Source organism: Erpetoichthys calabaricus, chromosome 1 (genome assembly GCF_900747795.2).
Source record: "Erpetoichthys calabaricus chromosome 1, fErpCal1.3, whole genome shotgun sequence".
Lineage (NCBI taxonomy): Eukaryota > Metazoa > Chordata > Cladistia > Polypteriformes > Polypteridae > Erpetoichthys > Erpetoichthys calabaricus.
In genome coordinates this window covers 75,474,906-75,500,184 of record NC_041394.2, presented here as the reverse complement: position 1 = coordinate 75,500,184, position 25,279 = coordinate 75,474,906, and the positions used below count along the sequence as shown (strand labels likewise).

The 25,279-nt window shown below is 36.3% G+C and overlaps 1 protein-coding gene across 1 annotated transcript in view; it reads left to right on the top strand.

Annotated features, from left to right (window-relative positions):
- The window catches only part of cdc42ep2 (CDC42 effector protein (Rho GTPase binding) 2), an 85,819-nt gene that overhangs the window by 18,987 nt on the left and 41,553 nt on the right, over positions 1 to 25,279 (top strand). The window lies entirely within an intron of this gene.

Below are 25,279 nucleotides of genomic sequence, written 5' to 3'. Positions count from 1 at the left end.
AAATAATGACTTTTTAAATTTACTGAAGGCTGCACCCTGTTTACAGAAAAGCAATTTCATTAACAATTGGGCTAAGCAACAGGCTGTATTGGGGGGTATTGTCAGAATAAAAAGAGAGGAATCAGCCTGCAATTTTTTTTCCAGTAATTATCACTTTAGAATTTCTCTTTGTTGGTCTGTGTCAGCATTATTTGGTTACTTGAAATAGCCTGAAGAAGAACATAAATTGTTATGAAATTATGAATTACAAAAAAATTAATTGATGGGAGGAATTTGAGTTATTGTGCACTGGTAAGGAGACTGAATTTTATTAATGCACTTAAAATGTGCTACATAAATACAATGTGATGTTATTTTTACATTCTTTTAGTATGTCCCCTTATAATGTCTGAAAAATGGGTTTTACAATATTTTTCTTTCATTTTAAAAAAACACTTCTTCTTCTTCTTTCGGCTGCTCACTTTAGGGGTTGTCACAGCGGATCATCTTCTTCCATATATTCCTGTCTTCTGCATCTTGCTGTGTCACACCCATCACCTGCATGTCCTCTCTCACCACATCGATAAATCTTCTCTTAGGCCTTCCTCTTTTCTATTTGCCTGGCAGCTCTATCTTTAACATCCTTTTCCCAATATACCCAGCATGTCTCCTCTGCACATATCCAAACCAGCGCAATCTCACCTCTCTGACTTTGTCTCCCAACTGTCCAACCTGACCCAACCCTCTAATGTACTCATTTCTAATCCTGTCCATCCTTGTCACACCCAATGCAAATCTTAACATCTTTAACTCTGCCACCTCCAGCTCTGTCTCCTGCTTTCGGGTCAGTGCCACTACCTCCAACCCATATAACATAGCTGGTTTCACTACCGTCCTGTAGATCTTCCCTTTCACTCTTGCTGACAACCGTCTATAACAAATTGCTCCTGACACTCTTCTCCATCCATTCCACCCTGCCTGCGCTCTCTTTTTCACCTCTGTTCCACAATTCCTATTACTCTGTACTGTTGATCCCAAGTATTTTTAAACTCATCCACTGTCGCTAACTCTACTCCCTGCATCCTCACCATTCCACTTACCTTCCTCTTATTCACACACATGTATTCTGTCTTGTTCCTACTGACCGTCATTCCTCTCCTCTCTAGAGCGTATCTCCACCTCTCTAGGTGCTACTCAACCTCCTCCCTACTCTCACTACAGATCACAATTTCATCAGCAAACATCATAGTCCCAGGGGACTCCTATCTAATCTCGTCTGTCAACCTGTCCATCACCACTGTAAATAAGAAAGGGCTCAGAGCCGATCCCAGATGTAATCCCACTTCCACCTTGAATGCATCCGTCACTCCTACTGCAGAACTCACCACTGTCTCACTTCCCTTGTTCATATCCTGTACAACTCTTACATACTTCTCTGCCACTCCTGACTTCCTCATACATTACCACAACTCCTCTTGAGGCACCCTGTCATATGCTTTCTCCGGGTCCACAAAGTCCCAATACAACTCCTTCTGGCCTTCTCTAAACTTCTCCATCATCACCCTCAGAGAAAACATAGCATCTGTGGTGCTCTTTCTTGGCATGAAACCATACTGATGCTCACTAATCATCACCTCACTTCTTAACCTAGCTTCCACTACTCTTTCCCATAACTTCATGTTGTGGCTCATCAATTTTATCCCCCTGTAGTTCCTACAGCTCTGCACATCCCTCTTATTCTTAAATATCGGCACAGTACACTTCTTCTCCACTCCTCAGGCATCCTCTCACTTTCCAAGATTCCATTAAGCAATCTGGTTAAAAACTCCACTGCCATCTCTCCTAAACACCTCCATGCTTCCACAGGTATGTCATCTGGACCAACGGCCTTTCTGTTCTTCATCCTATTCATAGTTTTCTTACTTCCTCCTTGCTAATCCGTTGCACTTCCTGATTCAGTATCTCCACATCATTCAACTTTTTCTTTCACTCATTCTTTTCATTTATCAGCCTCTTGAAGTACTCTTTCCATCTTTTTAGCATACCCTCCTCACTTGTATGTTTCCATCTTTATCCTTTATGACCCTAACCTGCTGCACATATTTCCCAGCTCAGTCCCTCTGTCTAGTCAATCGGTACAGGTCCCTCCTTAGTGTCCAAACTCTCATACAACTCATTATACGCCTTTTCTTTAGCCTTCATCACCTCTCTCTTCACTTTGCCTCTTATCTCCTTGTGCTCTTGTCTACTTTCTGCATCTCTCTGACTGTCCCACTTCTTCACTATCGTGTTCCTCTGTATACTTTCCTGTACTTCCCTATTCAACCACCAGGTTTCCTTTTCCTCCTTCCTGTGTCCAGATGTTACGCCAAGGACCCAGGCTTTTTGGACACAGACATCATCAGTCCCATCATTGCGTTAATCTAGTATTTCCTAAATTTAGTTTTGTTCTGAGCTTTCATTCTACTTTTCTGCTTTTTCACTTTCAGTGTTTTGTCATTTTTTTTCCTATTGCGTCTTTACACAATGGTTCTTTTACTTTTTCAAATAATTGTGATGCTGAGCTTTTTTTATATAACCATGTTGTTATGTCCTTCTGCTGTAAAGAGGAATGGATTCCTTTGAGAGTGAAGGTTGCTTTTCTCACCTACAGCCATGCTACATTTCTTTAGGTCAGTGAAACAATCAGCTTCAGAGATACAAGTTCGTATGTTTTACTTCCTGATAAAATAATGTAATATACTTGTACTTTACCTGGGTTAAGATGGTGACATTTTTTTATCCAAATTTAATGTATATTTACAATGCTTTCTATATTGACAGTAGTCTAATCAAAACTAGATAGTAGAGACTCTATTCCCCTTGTCCTTAACCATTGTTTAGTCTACATGTTGCCGAATCATTTTCTACATATAGATCTGATCCAGTTGATGAGTTAATAGTTCATTGTAATGAAGAGCTGTTTGAATACAATTCTCAGTGATTATTTCAAGAAATAAAATCTGCAGTTGCTACCACATAATTGTTTTTAAAATAATGCATGCCTACTTCTAGTTTTTTTTTCTTCACCTACTGTCTCGGTTGTTACATGGTTGGTTATCCCATTCATAATCCCATATGCCTTCGACCTAGTTTACACAAACACAGATACATTTGAAAGTGCATCTTTTTTTTTCTAATTCATTTTGAACTTTAATCAGTACTGAAATGTAGTTTTCGACCATTGAAAAAGTATCTCCAAAGTATGTCAATTTCAAAACATTAGGTCTATAGGTAACAGTTGTAGATGGGGGGTGGGGGATTAAGCTTTTTGAAAGCACTGATATATGATTATCATTATCCTGTCATCTCATTTTTTTTTTAATGTGGCTGAAATTCCTTACTTAAGTTCTGTGCAATGGTTGATGGGTTCTTCGCCTTGAAATGCTCAAATATTTTGCTGCATTTCTTTTGGCAGGACTCCCAGCCCTTATTTTCCAAGGCTTTGACAGCCTTATCCTTGTATTGTTTGTGACATATTCGGAACTAAGGCACTGGCTCCAGTTGAAAATGAAAGAGCCGGGAATGTGAAAGGCATTGTGGCACAGCTTTGTGAACTGATATGTGGACAAGATGTTTGCCTAAGTTAGAAGGCTGACAGAAGGAGTATTGGGGAAAAGACTACCCTAGAAATACGTATGTGCAGAATGGGGAAACTGATTTTTGATGAAGTGAAGTGAAGGACCAATGAAGGTTTCATAGAGTGAATGTTCTGAGATCTGCTCCTGGCTTGACTGAGGTTCCTGTCCACAATAAGAGAAAGGTATCCTCTATTAGTGATGAAATTTCTTATTCTGAGTGCTTCATTGCAGAAGTAAACTTCATCACTGCAGAGAAGTGGAGTCCAAGGAACCTTAAAAGAGGAAGACATTTTTATTGTGATGGCAATTGGAATATGTTCACAGAAGATAACAGTGTGACTCAGTTAATTTGAAATAGATGCAGATTGTTAAGTCCTTGAAACAGGATCAAAAGATTGACAGAACTGGGCTCTGGAAAAGGAGGATGTGCCAACACAATTGTCAATTGTATATTTTGTACAGATCTGGCACAAATCTTTTGTAGGAAGGAAATCAACACTCTTCTACTTAGCCTCTGAAGATGTCTACATAGCTGAGTCCTATCTAAGATATAATGAAACTCCTCTAACTTGGTGGTACAGGTTTTTATCAAAAGAGAGAGCATTAAGAGTGTGAATCAGCTCTGCCATTCTGAAGTGGATGTGCACAGGAGAGTCCTGAACTGAAGTTAAATGTCGGTGAGAGAGCAATAAGGCCTTCATTTCAAGGAATGGCTGTGTAAATTCTAAAAGTAATTGTGGTATGAGTTAGTTCTAAGTTTATATAGTGCCGAAAAGGTCCCTCCTAACCTTAATCAAACATTTTAATGTAGAAATTGTTATTCCCAAACTTGTTCAGGCATCTAATAGAGAGAGGCTTTTTTGGTTTGGTACAGTAGTTCACAAATTACTTATCAAAGAACTCTCAGCAAGCAAAATGTTAAAATCTAAGGGAAAAAAAGTAAAATGTTCTGTAAGTCACTTATGAGAGTTATCTGATGAAGCAAGGCAATGTCATTTTGCTGTGCACTAGATGGTTTTATAATCAGTTTTCACTGCTTCTCTACAGTCATGATTATTGGTAAACCTCACATCATGTTTCAACATGAGCAAGGAGATGTTGTCTAAGCACTGAAGACATAAAGTGACTTATGACATTTTAAATTGTGTTTTAGAAGTAGCCAAAAAATGGGGACAACTGTTAATTCTCAAAGTTCTGAAAATTAGGAATTTAAAAAGGTAGAAATACAATGTGAGGGCATAATCAAAAACCGTTTAAAAGATTTAAGATTCGGTGGGAACAAAAAAAAAACTTGTAAAAAAGCAAAGAAAAGAAAAAACAATAAACCTAGCCTTAAACTTTTCAGTGACTACTAAAACATTGGAGGTATAGCAGTTTGGGCCATCTGTGCAGAAAACAGTTTTCACAGATTATCACATTATATATTTGCCCAAGTGAAGTGGGTTGTTCCTCATGAAAACCTAAAATATTGGTAAAAGTAAATAGTTTGTTGGCAAAAGTTGGTTTGCACTTGTTCATATGGAAAAAGACAAGCAGGTTATGATTATTAGAATAACTTTATTAACTCAATAGCTTTATGAATTTTATTATCTCAAAAGAATGTCACAATTGCACAGTGCACTTAGGTACAATCTCGTAAGTGCTCAAATTGCCGGCCTTCATTATTAACACATTCCTGTAGTCTACTTGCCACACTCGGGCACACTTTAATAGTAATAATAAGAAGACAAATAATACAAATAAATAATACAATAATTAATTAATAAATAATACAAGAATAAACTGTGTTTTGCTTAGTCACTGTAAATCTACTTTTGCCCAACCATGTATATATGTATGTGTCCAATGTGCCTTCCCAGTCAGTTCCCTATAACCCTGCATTTGAGTAAACTGGGTTGAGATTGGTTCTGTTAGTGAGTAATAAATGCCTATCAAGAGCCTCCTCATGTAAAGAGTAGTTGAGTATAACGATTTAAGATTACTGCAGGAAGTTGCAGTTGCCAAGACAAAACGCATGTGTTGTAAATGTGCAAGACATGGAAATATTTCTCTGCAAGAATTATGCATTGCCTGTCATGATTGTTGAGTTTGAGGACAAAGGTAATACAATGTTTCATTTAACTAACATTTGGTTTATGTTGTAACTTGTAACTGTTTTTCATTTAACAATGTACATCATATAAAGCCTGAAGTATGCAATAGTTTCTGTTACTGGTTTATTTTCTTGTAAATATTATGTTTTGCATCTTCACAGTATATAAAATGCTTAAAATTACATTTAAATTGATTTTGGAAGATTGTGGGTTCGCTTCCCGGTTCCTCCCTGTGTGGATAGCGCTTTGATAGTGCTCCTTCTGGGCACACTGGTAACACCAACACAACCCTCGATATCCTTCAGGGTCTTTTCATGGAAAGTCTCCCACATCACATTAGGATCAGCAGTCACACCCAAGTCTACGTTCCTCACACAAACTGCATGCAGACTTATTAGAGACAGCCTGATCTTGGAGTCTGTTTAGGTCCAGCCTCATTCTCCTAGTAGGTGGTAACCTACAGGACTTAAGGTGGATCTTCAGAGTAGGAACAAGAAGTCTGTGGTCAGAATTCACAAACTGGAAACTTCTGTAGACCCTGAAGTTTTATAACAGCCTCCAGCATCTGCCCATGAGGATGTGATTGATCTCCTTAACCACCCCGCCAGTATTGGGAATACCAAGTCCAACGATCTGGCTCAGAGCACTGGAAACCAGGATTCAGCGATCCACATCCCCTGAACTTTTGCAAAGTCAAAGAACATGTTCTGGGTTTGATGTTAAACTGCATCTGCCCTGCAAACGGTCCTCCAACTTGCAGGGAAAACTTGGAGGCTAGAAAAAAAAAGAAAAAAACTTTACACAGTTCCAAAATGACAGACAGGACTCCTTTCTGCTCTCTGTGGGAGTAGCTCTGCTGCAGCCACCCATCGGAAGGCTGCTCACATTATGAAGGGGATGGGGGAAAGCCCTCAGGAGCCTCATTCCTGGAAGAGTCAAAACCGTCGGAGATCCAATGGGATCAGGCCTGTAGGGGATTGGAACTGGTGTGTTGCTGAGACGTCACCTGCTCCATGGCAGCACTCTGTTCCCAATTTGAGGCGGCCTTTCCGGATAGGCACATGGAACATCTTGTCTCTCCAGCATGATGATCATCTTCCTTTGCTGTTGGAGGAGCTTCGTAAACTCTGCATTTCAATGGCAGCACTCTCTGAGGTGTGCAGAGCTGGGACTGGCCAGATCTCAGTAGGTGGGTACACTTTTTATTGGTCTGGTCAGTACTGATGGCTGTCAAACACACGGAGTAGCTGTTGCTGTGGTGGATCGGCTCCTTTGTCTGATGTCACTCCTTTCAACGAGCGTATTTTGAGGCTTAGATTAAGGTACTCTCTGGGTGCCTTGTCTGTTGTCTCAGTGTATGTTCCAACTGTGGTGAGGGAGATATTTTATTCACAACTTTGCTCGGTGATTGATGGGGCCTCGCAAGGTGAAGTCATGGGTGATTTCAGTGTAACCATGAGTTGCTGCGATAATATTGGGTGAAAAAATCAAACAGCGATTTTCTCTTTTTCCATAAAGCAGTTTTTGACCGACAAAAACATTCCTGTCCCTATTTGCCCAATTTAGCTACGTGTGATTTTTACTTGTTCCCAAAAATCAAAAGTGACATGAAGGGAACAAATTTTTCTTCAATGGATGAAGTGAAGACAAAAATGGCAAGCCTGTTGAAGAGCCTCAAGTAAGAAGACTTCCAGCACTGTTTCAATCAATGGAAGATACATATGGAGCGGTGTACAGATCGGGAGGGGGAGTATATAGAAGGTGACAATGTTTAGAATGCTGTAATTCATCAATAAATATTTTTATTTTGCCAATCCGGTTATTTTTGTGTCTCATCTTGCACATCCAATTTTCAAGCCAAAAATGTTATTGAGTATTGATCCACATCTTAAGACTACATGTATTTTATGAAACAGCGTATCCATGTCGTTTTAAAAAGCCTAAAAAAAAGATTAAAAAAAAAAAAAATTTTAAAAAGGTCAAAGCACAAAGAAAAACATTGTTGTGACAATCAGCTATTTTTCACTATACGGAAGCTTTTTTGGTTATTTCAGTGGCTGATTCCACCATGCAGCAACACCCCTCCCACCTCACTCTGCTTACCTGGGGTCAAAGGCAAACACTCATTCCTTCTGGTGGCTACACATTGGGAGCACAGTCTCAGTCAGCATTTTCTTTTACCAAATATGCAAACTACCCTAGTGATCTGTCATGTGAGGTATGCCTAATAGATGCTCCAAACAAGCTGATTGTTTATAGGCTCAACAAGTGCCGCATCTGTAAGTTCTCTTTCCTGGCTCACAGTGCCAGGGTCTGCCTGAGTTTTACATGTTCTCCCTGTGTAGTTACAGATTAATTGGTATAAATTAGAGTCTGTGAGTGTACTCAGTCAAACATGTTGTCCTAAGTTCTTTTATTACCATATCATCAGAGTGAGTGACTAATCCTGCATTAACCCTAGGCTATGTAAAATAACAGCACAGAATGTAACGGGCAAAAAGTGCCGTTTAGGACAAAAACCTGCCTCTGTCTGTTATTACAAGCCATGGTAGAACATAACTGTTGAAAAATAAAATTGCAGAAGCAAAAGTTGGATTATGAGCAGAATGTGTCTTGAAGCTGGGTGCTTGCTGAGGCTGTCATAACTTCACTCTTGATGGAGACTGTGAGAAGATAAGAAAACAGAAATGTATTCCTAACATAATAAAAATAGTCCCAAGAATCTGTTTCGTTTTCTTAAATTGAAAACTTTGCTGCTTCCAAGTGGACATATTTGGTACGTTTTAAGGCTTTTGCATTCACCTATGGACCTGTGTATCCATTAGTCCCATTGTAAGCTGCAAGAATAGACCAGGAATTTTTAAAATTTATAAAAAATACTTAACTTTAGAACACAATTTTGCCAATTAATACTGTATATACCATGATTGTGAAGAAACATCTTCCACTTTGAAATAAGTGTCCTTTTATTCAACTCTTTCCAAAGACATAAATCATGCATCTATTTGCATACCTACTTTATCTTAAAATAAGATTCAGTGAATAATTTTGGTCACTAAATAAAATGTTTTTGATTAGAGTGCATTATAAGTGGGATATGTCTTCACTGAGCAACTTTCATTAGGTGCAATTTGCAAGGTAAATTTGGGTCATTTAATTTGTCTTTTATTTTATTGATTAATGATAGTGTATCAGTTGTCTAAAATCATGAAACATAAGTTGTCATTTGCAGAAATTTTAGTTGGGAGCTGTCAGGGCTTCTTTCTTGAGATGCCTGGTTTTATACTATGAATAATAAAATATAAATTGTTTTATTTTTTCACTTTTGTTATGCAAAGTTTGTTTGCAGAAACATTGTGGATGTGTGTGATATAAATACAGAACGCAAAATAAAGTCCCAAATGAATGCTTTTATGTCATGTTGCAGTATCAATGCACAACAAAACCTAATAGAATAAGAAATGGCTCTAATATGTAATGTAAAGTATCCTGATGGAGAATCAGTATATTAACTGTAATTAGGTGGTTAGTGATTAAATATTTATTTCATGGGTTCAACCTGATTTTAGCAGTCTTAAGCTTGACAGTGACATAGAGATTGTCTGAAACAGAAAACGTTTGAGTTGTTTGGTGATTATCAAATGCCGAGAATATGACATATGAATTAATTTTGATCATGCATGTTGTGCACAGAAAACGTGGGTGACTTCAAACCAAGACCATGATTCGTTGCTTTGTACGTTAATACCTCTCAGCAAAAAGTGGATTCAGGCCCAGTAAAAGGAAGTAAATGAAGTGGGAGCCTCTGGGGGTGGGGGGAGGTGATTGGAGAGGCCTTTTTATTATTTAAACAGTTAACATCTGGAGTTTATTCTGTGTTTGGAATGAATGGAGATGTTCAGTAAAAACAGGAACAGAAAACTTGGCTTATATCTTGATGGCTGTCAGCCAGGGTTGCTTAAGGCTGGGGGGACACCAAACAATTCTTGTCAGATGTTCTAATTTGAACATTCCCAAATGTAATATAGAGTATGGCACAGCCTTCACGCATTTACGGTGACAATAATCATCTGTTGAGTTTTGAAGCACAGGATGGTGTAAAGCACTTATGACTTCTTTAATCACTAGTTAGTTTATCAGGAACACACTTCCAGACTGCTGATGGGTATATGGTCTGTAAGTAACAACATTCTTAGTAATGTTTTATAGATAAGAAAATCTAGTTAGTTAGAGAAAAAGTGCTAATTAAAATTATAAGTTTTAATAGTTTTTACATGTTTAAATTGGATTTTAAAGTAGTGATAATTTTTAACAAAATGGAGTTGAATTTTACACACAGATTTATTACTGCCTAGAAAGTAAAGATTTAGAATGGAAGCTATAAGGTTATAAGTTGAAAACTGAAACCGTCCCTCTTTGTAACCACAAGTGAACTGCATGAACTGCTGATTCAAAACAGCAAAAGTATGATTCTATACACAATTACTGTATGTTACATTTTACATGGAAATGCCTTTGGAGAAAGTTGCTCAGCGAATAAAGAATCCTGGTCAGCTCAGCTCAGTATGCTGCTAAAAAGAAATGATGATGATGATGAGGATCTATGTCTAATAAATGCTGACATAAAATCTTATTTAATAAAGAGGGTGTTGTCTAATAATGAAACATTAAAATATCTCTTTTCAAAGGTGGCATTATAAAATGATATCTGTGTTTAAAAGGAGTCATTTTTTTCATGTTAAAAATATTATTCACTTATAAATAAAGATACCTAGTGATCTACTAACCATTTCTACCATGCATATATAAAATTGGATTTATTGAAGTTCCTTGAACGTTCCCATCTTCAAGAATGACTGGAATAATTTTTTAATATTAAATTCCAAAAAGTATGTTTTTCCTCCACCAGTGTTAAGAAACTAGCTGTTCTGGTAGCATACCTTTTTTTCTCTCTTGTTTTATACCTAAAAAGGATCAAAGCTGAATAGTCCTGTCTTAGATTTAAATCTCTGTCTTTGTCCACTCCCATTGATTTTGTGTTATCCATTGTTCAATATTTTTATTCAAAATATACATCATAAGTCAAATTCAAAAGTGATAGTGATACTAGAATATACAGTAGGTACATTTGTTGATAGAATACTGTATGTATAATAATGTTCTTTAATACAGTATAATTTTGAAATATCATCTGGTTATTCTAAAATATTCTGAGAATTTCAGGTAAGGAAGACATATGTTTTGTGGTAAGGAGACAATACTCACTAACTGTGTCTCTGTAAAATGTGTTAACATGTGCTGCATGTTAAACTGGCAAATTCAAGTAAGAATTTCATTGTACTTTGTACACATTATAATAATGACCATAAAACCTATACATTTTATCCACGCAGAATAAAACAAATGAAACCTATTGTTAAAATCAGTGGTTTGCAAACCTAAAAATTTAACTGAGATACAAAGTTATTATGTATAATCTTTAGGGCATAATTTAAAATTTAGATTTTCTTAAAATTTCCCCTTCATAAAAATTTCAATGGAAACTGAAGAAGTGGGGAATTAGAAATCTGTCAAGGTTTCTCACCTTCGGACATTATAGAAATGACCTTTATGGTTTTAAGGCGGGAACAGTTCTACATTTTTTTTTTTGTAACTCTAGGCTATTTGCCAAGGACTCCACATTCCACCCAACACCTGCTCATGCTTAGGAAAACCCTCGAGTCAGGCTGGGCTAAATTAGTCAGAGGTCAGGCTCTCCTAATCATCTGGTGCAGGACAACAATTACAGTTGCTTTGTCAAAGGCGTTTCATTGTTTAAAGTGTGCAGGTCAAAGTATAGTATAAATAATAATAAAGGAGCATGGAACAGGAGGTCTTGGGAGTGCAGTGGATAATAAAGACGTATCACAGCCTCAGGAACCTCTGCCTCAGTTTTTGGCACAATCAATCAATGTGTGGAATTTTTTCCTTATATCCATATGGATTTGTAGCCGAGTGATGTGCACTTCTAATACATTTTGCCATTACAGAAATCCACCTTTTAACTACTAATTAGGCATGGCACAATTACGAACATTTCAAAGCCTAATGTTGTACAGAGTATTGCAGTGGTGGCACTGATTGGTTCTACTACTTCACTGCCCTGAGGGCACAGCTTTGATCCCACATCTGGTCTGTCTTTGTGGAAATTTTGGGTCCCCTTCATAGTCACACTGGTTTTCTATTGGTACTATGTTTTGCTCCCACATCAAAAAATGTAATATTAGGTTAATTGGTGTCTCTGGTACATGTATTAGAATAGACAGACTGGTGTCCCATCCAGATATACTGTAATGTCTGGCTTGCCTTGCCCCTTTAATGATAAAAGAGTTGCTTCATAAAATGTATAGATGTAATTATTGTTTGTTTTTCCATGAATAGAACAGATCTAAAATGTAAATTATTTTAAATTTAAAAAACAAAACATAATCCAATAATAATTATAAAAAAATTGCAAATACAATACTGTAATATGTTTTGGAAAAAAATCCATCAAACAGCACTCTGCTCCCACCCAATACTAAATTTTAAAGAATGGTAATTAAAACTGAATATAGCTTGAAATGATTGTTTACATTTTTCCTACTGCACAGCATGTACCATATGTTCAGTACAAATACCAACACCACTTTCCCTCCATATATGTTGTTTTGTAAATCAAAGATAAAAATCATCTAAAGCCTAATGTCAGGTTCTGCTGAGAATGGTTGCTTTAGTTGCTCCTGGACTTTCTAAACTTTACATTATTTTCTTATAAAGTCTTTCTTACTCTTATCAGTTTCTACGGCCACATCCTCCCTTAACTAAGCTGCAATATTTGGTCATTTGTTCAGCCTCATAGGATAAATAGTACACATCTTTCAAGCTAAAGTTATTTGTATTGGTCCACCAGAGGTCAATCCCATTCTATTAATTTGAGCACATCTGGAAAAGGTTATTCTTGGCCAGTAAGAGCTGAGTATTCAGGTCCTGAAAGACTGTTGTAGGTTAGACATAATGAATGACTGTGAAATGTTGCCCAGTTCTGTAATGAGTTTAGTCAACTATCACTGCTGGTGTGTTTGTGTAAAGAGCTGATGCTGGTGAAGAGAGTGGGGTGTATGGTGTTAAAACAGCTCATCTTGTAATCTGCATTCCTAGCCTGACACCAGGAGTAATTCATAGTCTGTGAGGTCAGGGTGTTTAAGTATTGGAGAGATTTAAATGAAAAATTACAGATGGTGCAGAGCTGCTCTTTTCTTTGGAAAAATTCATTTTTTTTTTAAAGATTTCTTCTTTGTCAGTTAATGACCAGTGAATTTTTTTTACCTATGTTCTTTACTCTAATGTGAGAGAGCTAATGTGTATTGGCGGGTGAGCGTGTATAATATATGCAGCAGTGTGATTAAGGTGGGGGTCATTTGTTTTCTTTATCCTATGCATACTTGTCTTCTTCTAGACTGTTTTTAGATGCTGAGAATCTTTATTGCCCATTGTACTTTGCAGTGCATTGAGATTCTTCCACAGTTTCTCTCAGTCACTATAGTTGACTACATCTACACATGCTACAGACATACAGAATCAGACTGCATTTATTGTAAAATTAGAAATCCGTCAATCATTTTCTGATCTGCTTAGTCGTGAACAGGGTTGTGGGGTGTGCCAGGGCCAGTCCCAGCTAGCGTACACACACCAACCATACACTAGGGCCAATTTAGTATTTGCAGTCCACCTAACCTGCATGTCTTTGGACTGTGGGAGGAAAAAGGGGGCCCCTGTAAGACTCCCACACAGACACAGGGAAAACATACAAATTCAATGCAGGGATGACCCAGGACATGAGCTGTGGTCTCCTTACAGTGAGGCAGCAGCACTACTACTGCACCACCCTGAAATTAGAATTGATAAACTTAATAAAGGAGAATTGCTGGTTAGTCTCCACATCATACCAGCATAAATTTGTGCATATGGTTATAATACCAGACTAGGTGATTTGCAACTTTTCTAAGTTAAAAAGTAATAAGTAGTGTTTGTTTAAACTACAGTATGTCAGTACATACACTGCACAAATGTAAGAGATGACAATGTTTCAAGCAAAGTTTATTTATTAAATTGTTTTAATTGTACAAATCTTAATTTTTCAGGTACCCAGTAAGTTTAACTTCTTTCAATTTTTATTATTCAGAAAATTTCCCTTAGTATATGTAACAAGGCCTTTTATATTGCACATTGGGCTTTATTGACCATGATTTGTCCTACATTCCCAAGCCTGGCGAAAGCAGCCCACCTAACAGTTCAAGTAAGCACAGTTTCCAGTAGGGCATGAAATTTTCTAGGATGTGGCAACATCAGCAGTAGCCTCATTCCCTGCTCAAGTTTTGTGGTTGTTCTTGATAGTATGGGAGACACTAAGGCTGATTCTCAAGGTAAGGATTAAGGAATGTAAACAACACAATTTAATCTAGCAGACTCAGCAGAACTAATTACTGTTTTTACTTAATATGCTTTGATAGTTGAACATTCTTAATCAAAAACATAAAAAAAAATTGAGTGGACTTCCCTGACTTAAAAAAAAAAAAACAAAAAAAAAACTGTGAATGGTAGTGTAACATTCATATCTACTGAAAGATTAAACATGGATTGCAAGCAATCTAGTTAACATAACAAAAATCACAGATAAAAACAGACACACAGTAATCAGAATTAATGCAAGCTTTAATTTTATTTGAAATGTGATTTTGAACTTCCGTTGGAGTTAGCCATATCAGCAATATAATACAGAGCTAGCCAGGTGTAGACTGACTCACCCTGTCTATGATTTGCTCACTGCCTCCACCTAACCCTAAACTGAATTAAACAGTCAGAAAATGGATGGAAGGTTAGGCTAACCATTCTTCTAGAGAGGATTTTAGTAAGGTTCAATTTACTTATAAGCCTATAAAGAACGAATAAAGTGTCTCAGTTTTCTGGAAATTTGTAAGATATAGCTCTTTGCTAAAACACCACTGAAAAGACCATAAGTGGCACCAGGGCAGGGTATTTATTGTGATTCCCCTAAAGAGTTTTAAAGGCACACATATGTGTTGCAATATAAAGGTGATCACATGCCTAAAAACATTTCATTTGTGTGCCAGATGAAGGAATGAAAATTATAAAAGTACAAACAGGAAGGAATACTCATTATTGAGTCAAACAAATAATTTTTAATTTATTTCTAACAGTACTAGCTGCACAAGCAAGCTCTCTCATACTACCCAACACCCCCCCCCCGAAAAAAAAGGCAGGACCTGCTTGAACGTCAATAGCATCAAAGTGGAGAGAGAGTGTTGCTCAAGAAACCCAATAGAGTTTGATCTACAGTGTCCTGTGTGTACCCCAAGCACTGTAGGGATAGTAGTAGAAGCAGAGTTCATTCTTGTGTATTTTGCTTCCTGTGGAAGTTTGTTTTTGATAGCAGGAAGAAATACATTTCTGTTAAAACTGGATTTTCCTAATATCTGGCTTTGGAATCTGTATACAGGATTTTGATAAAATGACATATTTTGGTTGGGAATACCTTATTCTTTTAACTAATAGCTATTTTCTTCATGAGGCATAATTATATTTATAAATTTTTAACAATGGTTTAACCTCTTTTACAATAAATTGCATGCCCAAAAATAAATGGATGTTATTCTGCTTATGTAATAAAGGAGCTGCAAATGGCTGAAGAGTAGTGAGCATAACAATTCAAATATTTAAAAGAAAGTATTTATATGATTAAAAACCTTTGTTTACACCAATATCAACTAAATAAAACATACAAAAAATAGCACTTTAGGGATTTCTCTCCAAACACCAGATTTTACAGTACATAACCAAGGCATTATATGATACCCAACCTGGAATCACTTATTTCCCCCCAATCACTCAGCTACCATTGTGCCAAGTTTAGATGTCATACAGTATCTCAAAGCCCTGCTAAGTTATTATGTTTGACTCAAGTGGTCCCCCTGTTTGGAAACATAGTGCCCCTTTTTAATCTCTTGGACCTGAACAATCTCTCTAAACAAGCATTGCAGTTGCAGTTATATATATATATATATATATATATACAGTATGCCAGAGCTAGTCATATCGTACAGATACATACAACCTAAACCTCAGCCACTTTTGAGTCACAGGTGGAAGTCACTTGGTCAAGAGCACGAGACTTTTTCATAGTTTAATCTATCCCAACACCGTCATTGACCCAAAAGGGATCTATCTCACTTCACCAAGAACTTGCTTCATAGTCCCACCTGAATCCAAAGGCCACATATTGATGTTATATCCCATTAGTAAACACGCTTCTTTCTGTCTTCTGAGGGGTCTGGGGGCACTTATGATTAAAAACAGAATTTAAAAAAATCGCACAGCATAGTCGATCCCTTTGGTGGGGGAGAGGTGTGTGTGTGGATCATTATATCGTGAACAAGCTGAAAAGCCTTTTTATTTTCTCTCCTGTGCTCAAAACTCAGCAATGTAAGCGTCATGATACAGGGACATTTAATCAAAGTTAGGGGAGTCCTCACATAAATCTTTGAGAGGCACAAGTACAGCGTAAATGTACTCACTGGTACACTAAGAAACACTGCCTGCGCTCCAAGTTAAAATTGAAAGAGCACCCTCTAAGTAAACTAATATAGGGAGGACAGGCAGCAGACATCGTCCAGGTATGGTATTTAAACCCATGATGCTTGAACTGTAAAACTTCAGGCCGCAACACTTCAAAGTTATTCTAATGGCAGTACAGTACATACAAATCAAACACAGCATCAAGTCCTTCATCAGACGTGTTCCCAATAGAGTCAAAACTGTGATCAGAATGTGACTAAAGCTTTGTGCATAACGATATGTAAAAATAAGCCGTTGCACAAGCAATTTATTTCCAGTCTTTTACGCAAGGCTGTGACATGTAATATAAATTACCAATCACAGACAACTATACATCATTAGAATGGTCTGAAACTCAGCTATGCAATAGTAATGTGCCTTTCACCGTATCTGGCATAAAGTAGGTGAGATCTTTGATAAAAGTAATTGTGACGCACTGCTCATCTTGAGGAATATGTGTGCAAATCACTTGTTTTAATAATGAAAGATGTACTATATTCAGGTACATTGTGAATGGCAAATTAGAAGCTAATTTGGAATCTCACAGTTGCTTATATTTAGGAAACCCCTTTTACAATAAATAGTAGTGATGCAAAGTAAAATTATCAAAACAGAAAGATGATGAACCTTGTCATATTGAGGCAATAGAAGTCAAACCTGTCACCATACACAAGTAACGTCTTGTTCTGACATTGAAACAGCATGGGGAAGAATGAAGAAAGAATAAGGGACATCTCACTCATTAACCTATCTTGATGGTTGGATGAATGGATGATGGGTAAGTTGTGTCATAAGTAACTTTCCAGACCAGAGTAACATTCATCAATCTGTGTGGTCAATATGATAAATAAAAATGCACAACACAAGATGTATTTGAATTAAGTTTTCTTTTCTTAGTCTTGAGGTCTTCAAAATTATTTTTCCCACTATTGATTTTTGAATCTAACTGTAGAGAGGAATATCATTGACTTTATTATGACCACAATAGGGCATAACTATGGTATCTCCTATTTTAATCATTGCAAACACTTCAGATGCAGCAGTATATAACTTGTGACGACTTAGTAGATTAAGACTCATTCTTTTTAATTTGAATCTAACCCAAGCCATGTGTAAGTGGCTAGATCAGGGGTACAGTACTTGGCTTAAAATGACTTTGTTTTGTTAAGTGGCTCAGAAGAGCATGTAACTCTCAACTTTTCTAGATAATCACTATAAAATTGGGGGGTTTCCTTTCTGTGGTTTGTGGTATATAATTTCTATATAAAAACACATTTTTTGAAAATTTGTTGCAACTTTTGCAAAAGTCACTATAAAAAGCAGCAGTCCTCTTTTAATTTTTATAGTATTACACACAGAAAAGGCATTATACAGAGTAGGCAGTCTTTTATGATTTATTATATATCTTAACAAAATACATTTTTTATGCATGATTCTGCAAAAAAAATCTCTAAAGTGTTTCTTGTTTCATAGTCCATGGTGTTTCACAACATAAACTACACACCGGGAAATGTTTTGTAAAAATTGACTGAAAATATGGTACAACTTTGCCACCCTGTAGTAATGGCATGAGAGTGACATATACTGTATATAGCTGGATAATCTTATCCCTCTAGAAAACGTGCAGACCTCCCCTTAAGAGGGTATGTTTGGCGGTGATGAGGTCTTAAGACTTCTACATAGAATTTTAACTCTGGCAACAGTGATTAAAAAAAGTAATTTGTGTTGCAGCATGTTGATTTTTGCTTCAATCAAAGCCTACTAGTCCAAAGGCAAAGATTCATTGTTGAGTTAATAATTTTTGCAGTAATAATGTTATGATGAGATACTAATAATTTTCATTGTAATGATTTTCAAGGGAATTTAAAGAAAAACTTTACTTTTATTAGTATAGGTCCTTTATAATGAGAAGTGAAGCAAAACAACGCCTTTTATTGCATAACTAAAAAGATTACAATATGCAGTCTTTTGGGGCAGCTCAGGCCCAGAGGGTTCAATCAATTGGATAGTTGACAGGAAAAAAATAAGTGGTAGCAGTGCTGCCTTAGAACAAGGAGACCAGGGTTCATGTACTGGGTGTTTTATGTTATCCCTGTGTTGACGCTGGGTGTTCTGGTTTCCTCCCACAGTTAAAAGATATGTAGGTTAGGTGGAATGGTAATGCTAAATTAGCCCGGTGTGTCTGAGTGTGTTCACCCTGTATTGGACTGGCATTACCAACATGCATTGAATGAGTCTGAGAAGCAGTAAGACAATATGTTTAAGGCAAGTGATATCAAATTTTTAAGTATATTCCATTACCTGTCAAAGAAAGGTAACATAGTTAGTTAAATATATTGCTGGTATAAGACATCGTTGGATGGTCTTCTTTGAAAGCTAAAATAGCCTTAATGCTGTTTGACATCATCTGGACAGTGAAATGTGTTTGCATATACATACTGTAATGTTTTAGTCCTGTGCAGAATAATTGAAAAATAAGTTACATATTTTTAAAGTCAATTCACAGTCATGGTACAGTATGTATTTGTTTGCCACATGAAACTGCATTTTAAAGTGAAGCATTTTAGATATACTTTTTTAAAAAATACCTGGCCTGAACTAGCATTTATTATGGACGTTAAGGATATACCAGGGTTCCAACATGAAAATAAAAGCCTTAAACTTGCCAATTTTAAGCAGCATAGTTTTCAAGCTAAGAAAATGTGCCTTCGCATTTCCAAGTCATGATTGTGACAACAATAGTTAACTAGAAGTAGTATATTTTATCACAGATTCTTAATAGAGTGATATCCATGTAATTTATACAGTGCATTCTTAATTCAGCTAAGTCATTCTTAAAGGTACTGTATAAGCTGTTGTGGTGCAGCCTTTGTTGTCCTCTCCTTCGTTGGGGTTCATTTTCATTGTGTAAATAACACTGCATTTTCATTCGCCTTCAAAATTTCCTATGCCGTTTCTCTCTCTTTCTCTCTCACTCATACCAAACACTGTGTCTCACCTCTCTCATATTAAAAGATGAATGTTTATCTGTCTATCTCAGAAAACGTATGGTTTCTCTGTCAAGCTAACAGAGGTGTCATCTCCTTATACTGTGGCTTGATGGCTGTTTTAAGTAAGGTTACATAAATCAAAAATCAAGTGATAAATTCCCATGGTCTGGTTTCTTTTTTGTTGTTATTTTTAGCTGATTATGAGAGACATATCAATTACAAAGTTCCCAATTACCTGCTTCACATCATCTTACAGGCATATACATTGGTTAGTTCATCTATGCTTAAACATGTTCATTCTAGTTTATTCACTTAAAGCTACATCTTATTTAAATGATTTTAAAATAAAAATTCACTAAAATAAAAAAATTAAATATTACAAGTCGTAATATAAAAAAACAAATTTTTTATATCAAAATTTAAAAAGCATCATTTTTTTATCCTCATATTTTCCATAGCCTTCTTTACTCTTCAGTGAAGTCTTACACAATCATGCTGACTTTTTAGCAGCAAAGTTGCTCACCTCTTCATGCTGCAAACATCTTTATCTGTTCTCTCTCCTCACTTGAAAATCTTCTTTCTATTATTGCTTATGTTTACAACTTTCAGCTGCCGAGATCAGGCCTGTACTCAGCTCCACTATCCAGAATTGGAGTAATGCAATTTAGTTGTTTAAGGACTGGGCAGTGGCAAGTAATATTTCTCTTCTCTTTTCTTTTTTTAACCTTTTTTTTTCTCAGTTCTTTCTGTATAGGTAACCGCTTCCCTCCTGGTTTGTCAGTGGTAGTGCAGGGGTTTGTGGGCTTTCCATTATTATTGTTTCAGCTTAGTATGCTGTAATATTCTATTTCTTTTTTTTGCCATGTATTTTTTGTACATTTGGATATACTGTATATTATATTCTAGCCATTAAAAATGTAGATTGTAAAATAAGATCCTAAACCCAAATCATTTTTTTCTGTCAGTTTAATACTTACTTGAATAACATATTTACTTGCTGAAGACAATGCTAATCATTTGAGTAAAATATTAAGTTTGTGTTTTGTAGAGCCTGTGTGACCCACTTCTTAAATCTTGGTTCTGCAAGATGGGTCACCACATAGTCCTAAAATATGAATGTTATAGTGTAAAATCTCATGGTATAGAAATTTGATGGACTGGCATCCATTTTAAAGATGGGTCCTTCCTTAAACTGCAGAGATACTGTAGGTTCCAGCTTAATAAATGTGTTTAGAAGTAGGCACTATGACATATTAGATGCTTGCACCTCTGTATACTATATTTGCTGGGTGAGATATTGGTAGGCACAGTATATGTTTGTTTTTTGTGGTTTTGGTTTGTTTATATGTTAGACAATGTTGACTCCTCAGCTTAAAGATCTTAAATAACAAAATAATTTTCTTATTGGTTTATTATAGTTTTGGTGTCACTTCCTTGATTAACTTTTTTTTTCCCCTTGCAAACCCTTATACAGTTTCCATCTATCTACTGTATATCTTTTTGTTGTAACAGTATTTTAAGTGGCTACGCATCACAAATAGTGGTTGATTTTAGAGATTTTGTATTTTTAGAGCAGGTCCATTATTTATATCCATTATTTTAACATTGTTTGTTTTAAAGGTGATGAAATGACTACTTCTTTTGTATTCTAGGTACTGAAATGAATAATGTATTAGTAGGTGTCAGTGGAGAAAAGTGACATTCTGGCAGCAGTTCACTCTACTCACACTACATTCATACATTTATTTCCCTGTCCCCTTTAGAGATGCCTCTGGGGAAACTGCTACTCACATACTATCTTCAAGTTTCAAGAGCATCAGATGTCCTCTGGTTAGTTCACTTACATAACAGAAGGTCACGGCCAGAAGAGAATGTGCTTCAGTCGAGTTAGATGAACAAGTGGCATAGTCCATGGCTTTGGACCAACAGATTTATAACGAACATGGTACAGCTTTGACTGCTGGACAGATGCTGTTTATAGCTGAATATCTATATACTTGTCGTTTCCGTGATTGAGCAACACTACCCTTGCACCCCTCCCCACCTTCACAAAGCATTTCCAGCTGACAAGTTCCTGAAACTGAGAATTCATGAATAAGTACAGATGAGAATATGTGCAGTGTGTGTCACATGAGATCTCTGCCTTATGGATGATTTGTTTGTTTCCTGTGGGAAGGGTATAATGGTGGGAATGCTGGATGGTTTGGGTTTATCACAAAGATGTGGAAGAATATGATTATGGTATGTTTTGCCTGTTAGTGCTTGGGTGAATTTTAATAAAATTCATGCCACCTGGGGCAGTCTTTCAGAGAGCATGGTAATAACAGATGGCAGCATCAGTCTGATACTAGCAAGAACACCTAATTATTAACAAAGTTCTAAAATACTTTATAGAAACTTTAAACAATGTTTAAGACACTCTATTTCAGCTAAGCATATATAGCAATTATATTGATATGTTAGACATATAATAGCATTAACAGCTTGAGTTCTCCCAATACTTTTGGATATTTCTTTAAAATAATATATTATTTAATAAAATTAAGCCATCTTACAACTAAGTTATATTATAGAAGCCTTATTTTCTGATTAAAGTAACTTTTAATTAGTCACACTTTGTTGAAAGTACTTGTAAACCATTGGTGTGATTTCCATAAAAAATGTTATATGCTAATTCAGATTTGAAAAAAACCTGTTAAATCTATTATTGTAAAATATTTAACGTACATACTGTCATTCATATATTTTCTTCAATTAATTAAATCCGAAACGCACAGAACTAAAAAGATTTGAAATCTGATAGATTTGGAAACTCAAGAAAATATAGTAAACATTTACAAAAACAAAGGCTTTCCAAAATTAATAATTATTCCTTACTCATTACAGCAGATAAAACCAAGTGTTGCTTTTAATTTTCCAGCATAAATAGATTTATTTTAACTTAAAAGGCTCCTGTTACTCCTGCTTCCTCAGATTTAGCTTGTTAGAAATTAAATGACTAGTTTGTAAATAAGACAAATGTTTTTATTAGCTGGACATACTTGTTCAGATGCTTTACCCAATATCTGTAAATTCACTTTTATTAGTGTGGCTGACTTAAGGTAACTACAGTATGTACTGTTCATTATAATCCATTGTACATCCTTCTTCATTAATCCCATTAACCCCATTTACTCAAAAATACCTAATTTAGAAGCATAACAATTTTTCAGTTATCTCTGAATTTTTGCAGTATCATTTGACAACTAATAATTTCTTTGAGCAGTCCCTGCTCAGTAGTAGTGAAGCACCACAGCTACCTTGGTTTGTGTATTAAATGGTCTGTTACTAAACTGTGACTTAAGGGTTCTGCTTCTACTTCAGCAGATTTCGAATCAGTTAATTATCACTTAGAACCATGTGCACCTGTGCCTGCTACTATTCTCAAATTGCTTGGTTCATGAACTACTGCTGTTTATTACTGAAAATAACCATAAATACAACAGTTTCCCCCTGTTATGGTGCTACCCAAGGCTACTAGGTAGTATTATTCGTAAATCAGGTTTACAATTTCGCATTTATGCAAATGACATTTGAACTCAAAATGACTATAAACAATGACCCTTCTGTTGATTTTTCTATGCTCTCATACTGTTTTAATAAATTTCAGTCTTGAATGAGTTCCACTGTTTTGCATTTGAACGTGAAGTGTTGTGTGGAGGATCTTAAAAAAATGTGAAAGTGTTATTTGTTAATTTTCTAAATTTTGGATAGAACAAAATAAATTTTATTTCCTAAAATGCCCAAATACAAACTACTTGTAAGTCTGCATGCATCTCCTTTAAGGAACATATCACAAATTTCTCTGTTTTTCATGCTTTCACATTTTTTTTACTTGGAATTTTGCAGTGTCTCATCTAATGGCCTTCCAACAGGATCATTACACCAATTTCATATGGTACCTACGGTACAGAATTTAGCTGCTTGTTTTAGACAATCACTACGTTCTGATCCAGTACTGCCCCAGTTCTAGATCACCTGCATTGTCTCCCTGTTCCCTCTTTATTTCAAAATTTCACCTAATAATGTTTTAATGATAAATCTTCATATTTATCAGTTTTAATAAATTGGTATGGAGTATATTAAGCTCCTGCTCAGCTGATGCCTAACTCATGTTCATTCTGTTCATTCCATCATATAAATATAAAACAATCAGTGTTGGTCCTTTCTGAAAATCTGAATTTTAAAATAGCATACTCCATTTTGAAGGATGGGCTACAGGTGGATATTTGACTGTTCAGACAAGAGTAAATCATTAATTGATCATGCTTGTAAACCAGAAGTTTAAAAGGTTATTTAGATTTTAAAGTTTCTATTCTAGCAGCACTTGAGACAACGTAGAAACCAACACTGGATAGGAGGCCTGTGACTATGAAAGCCAGTTAGATAATGGATGGATATACAGATTCATGTCTAACCTATTACTGTTCTACTTCTACAGTTCTTTTCCATTTAATTATAGAGAGTATAGGGACCTAATCAAGGACTTTGTTAAATGATGCGACTCAAACCACCTACACCTGAACACCAGCAAAACCAAGGAGCTGGTGGTGGATTTTAGGAGGCCCAGACCCCTCATAAACCCCGTGATCATCAGAGGTGACTGTGTGCAGATGGTGCAGACCTATAAATACCTGGGAGTGCAGCTGGATGATAAATTAGACCGGACTGCCAATACTGATGCTCTGTGTAAGAAAGGACAGAGCCGACTATACTTCCTTAGAAGGCTGGCGTCCTTCAACATCTGCAATAAGATGCTGCAGATGTTCTATCAGACGGTTGTGGCGAGCGTCCTCTTCTACGCGGTCGTGTACTGGGGAAGCAGCATTAAGAAGAAGGACGCCTCACGCCTCGACAAACTGGTGAGGAAGGCAGGCTCTATTGTTGGCATGGAGCTGGACAGCTTGACATCTGTGGCAGAACGATGGGCGCTCAGCAGGCTCCTGTCAATTATGGAGAATCCACTGCATCCATTAAACAGGATCATCTCCAGACAGAAGAGCAGCTTCAGCAACAGACTGCTGTCACTGTCCTGCTCCACTGACAGACTGAGAAGATCGTTCCTCCCCCAAACTATGTGACTCTTCAGTTCCACCCTGGGGGGTAAACATTAACATTATACAAAGTTATTGTCTGTTTTTACCTGCATTGTTATCAATCTTTAATTTAATATTGTTTTTTTGTATCAGTATGCTGCTGCTAGAGTATGTGAATTTCTCCTTGGGATTAATAAAGTATCTATCTATCTGTCTATCTGTCTGTCTATCTAATTACATTGGCTAGTAGATATGCTGTGAGATACTGTACATCGAGCCTTCATTGCCTTTACCAGTTCCTGACTTATGCAGCAGGCCTTTGGCAGTTTATTATGCTGTCTTTCTCTCTTTCAGTGCCTGTTTCTTTTTCATATCACTGATATTTCATGTGATATTTTTCCCTTGAGGACTTTTCTAGTTATCCATGCACTATTTCCAGTTCATCTCTTTTTTGTTAAAGTCTCACAAACTCTTTGTTAAGCCCCTCATACAGTTTTATCACAATCTCCTTACATTTACTATTATTTTTATGAGCTACATTCTGTGCTTTATGGAGATCTTTAAACAACACTGTTTCATATACTTATTGATTGCATGTAGGCAGTGGCTAGGTTAAGTTTTGAAAGCAAAAATGTTCCTGGTTCAAGCCCCAGCAACTCGATCTCAGTATAACTCTTGAGTAAGTCAATAATCTGCCAGTCATTTAGTTGAAGGAAAAATGTAAACAACTTTACAGTTGTGGTTTATAAAATACTTTTGGCATAATGAATACAAATAAATAATGTCCATAATAATGTAAGTAAAATTTATTTGGAAATTGCTCTGTTCTAAAAGAGAGACAAAGTATGTACTAACAGCAAATTGTAAAG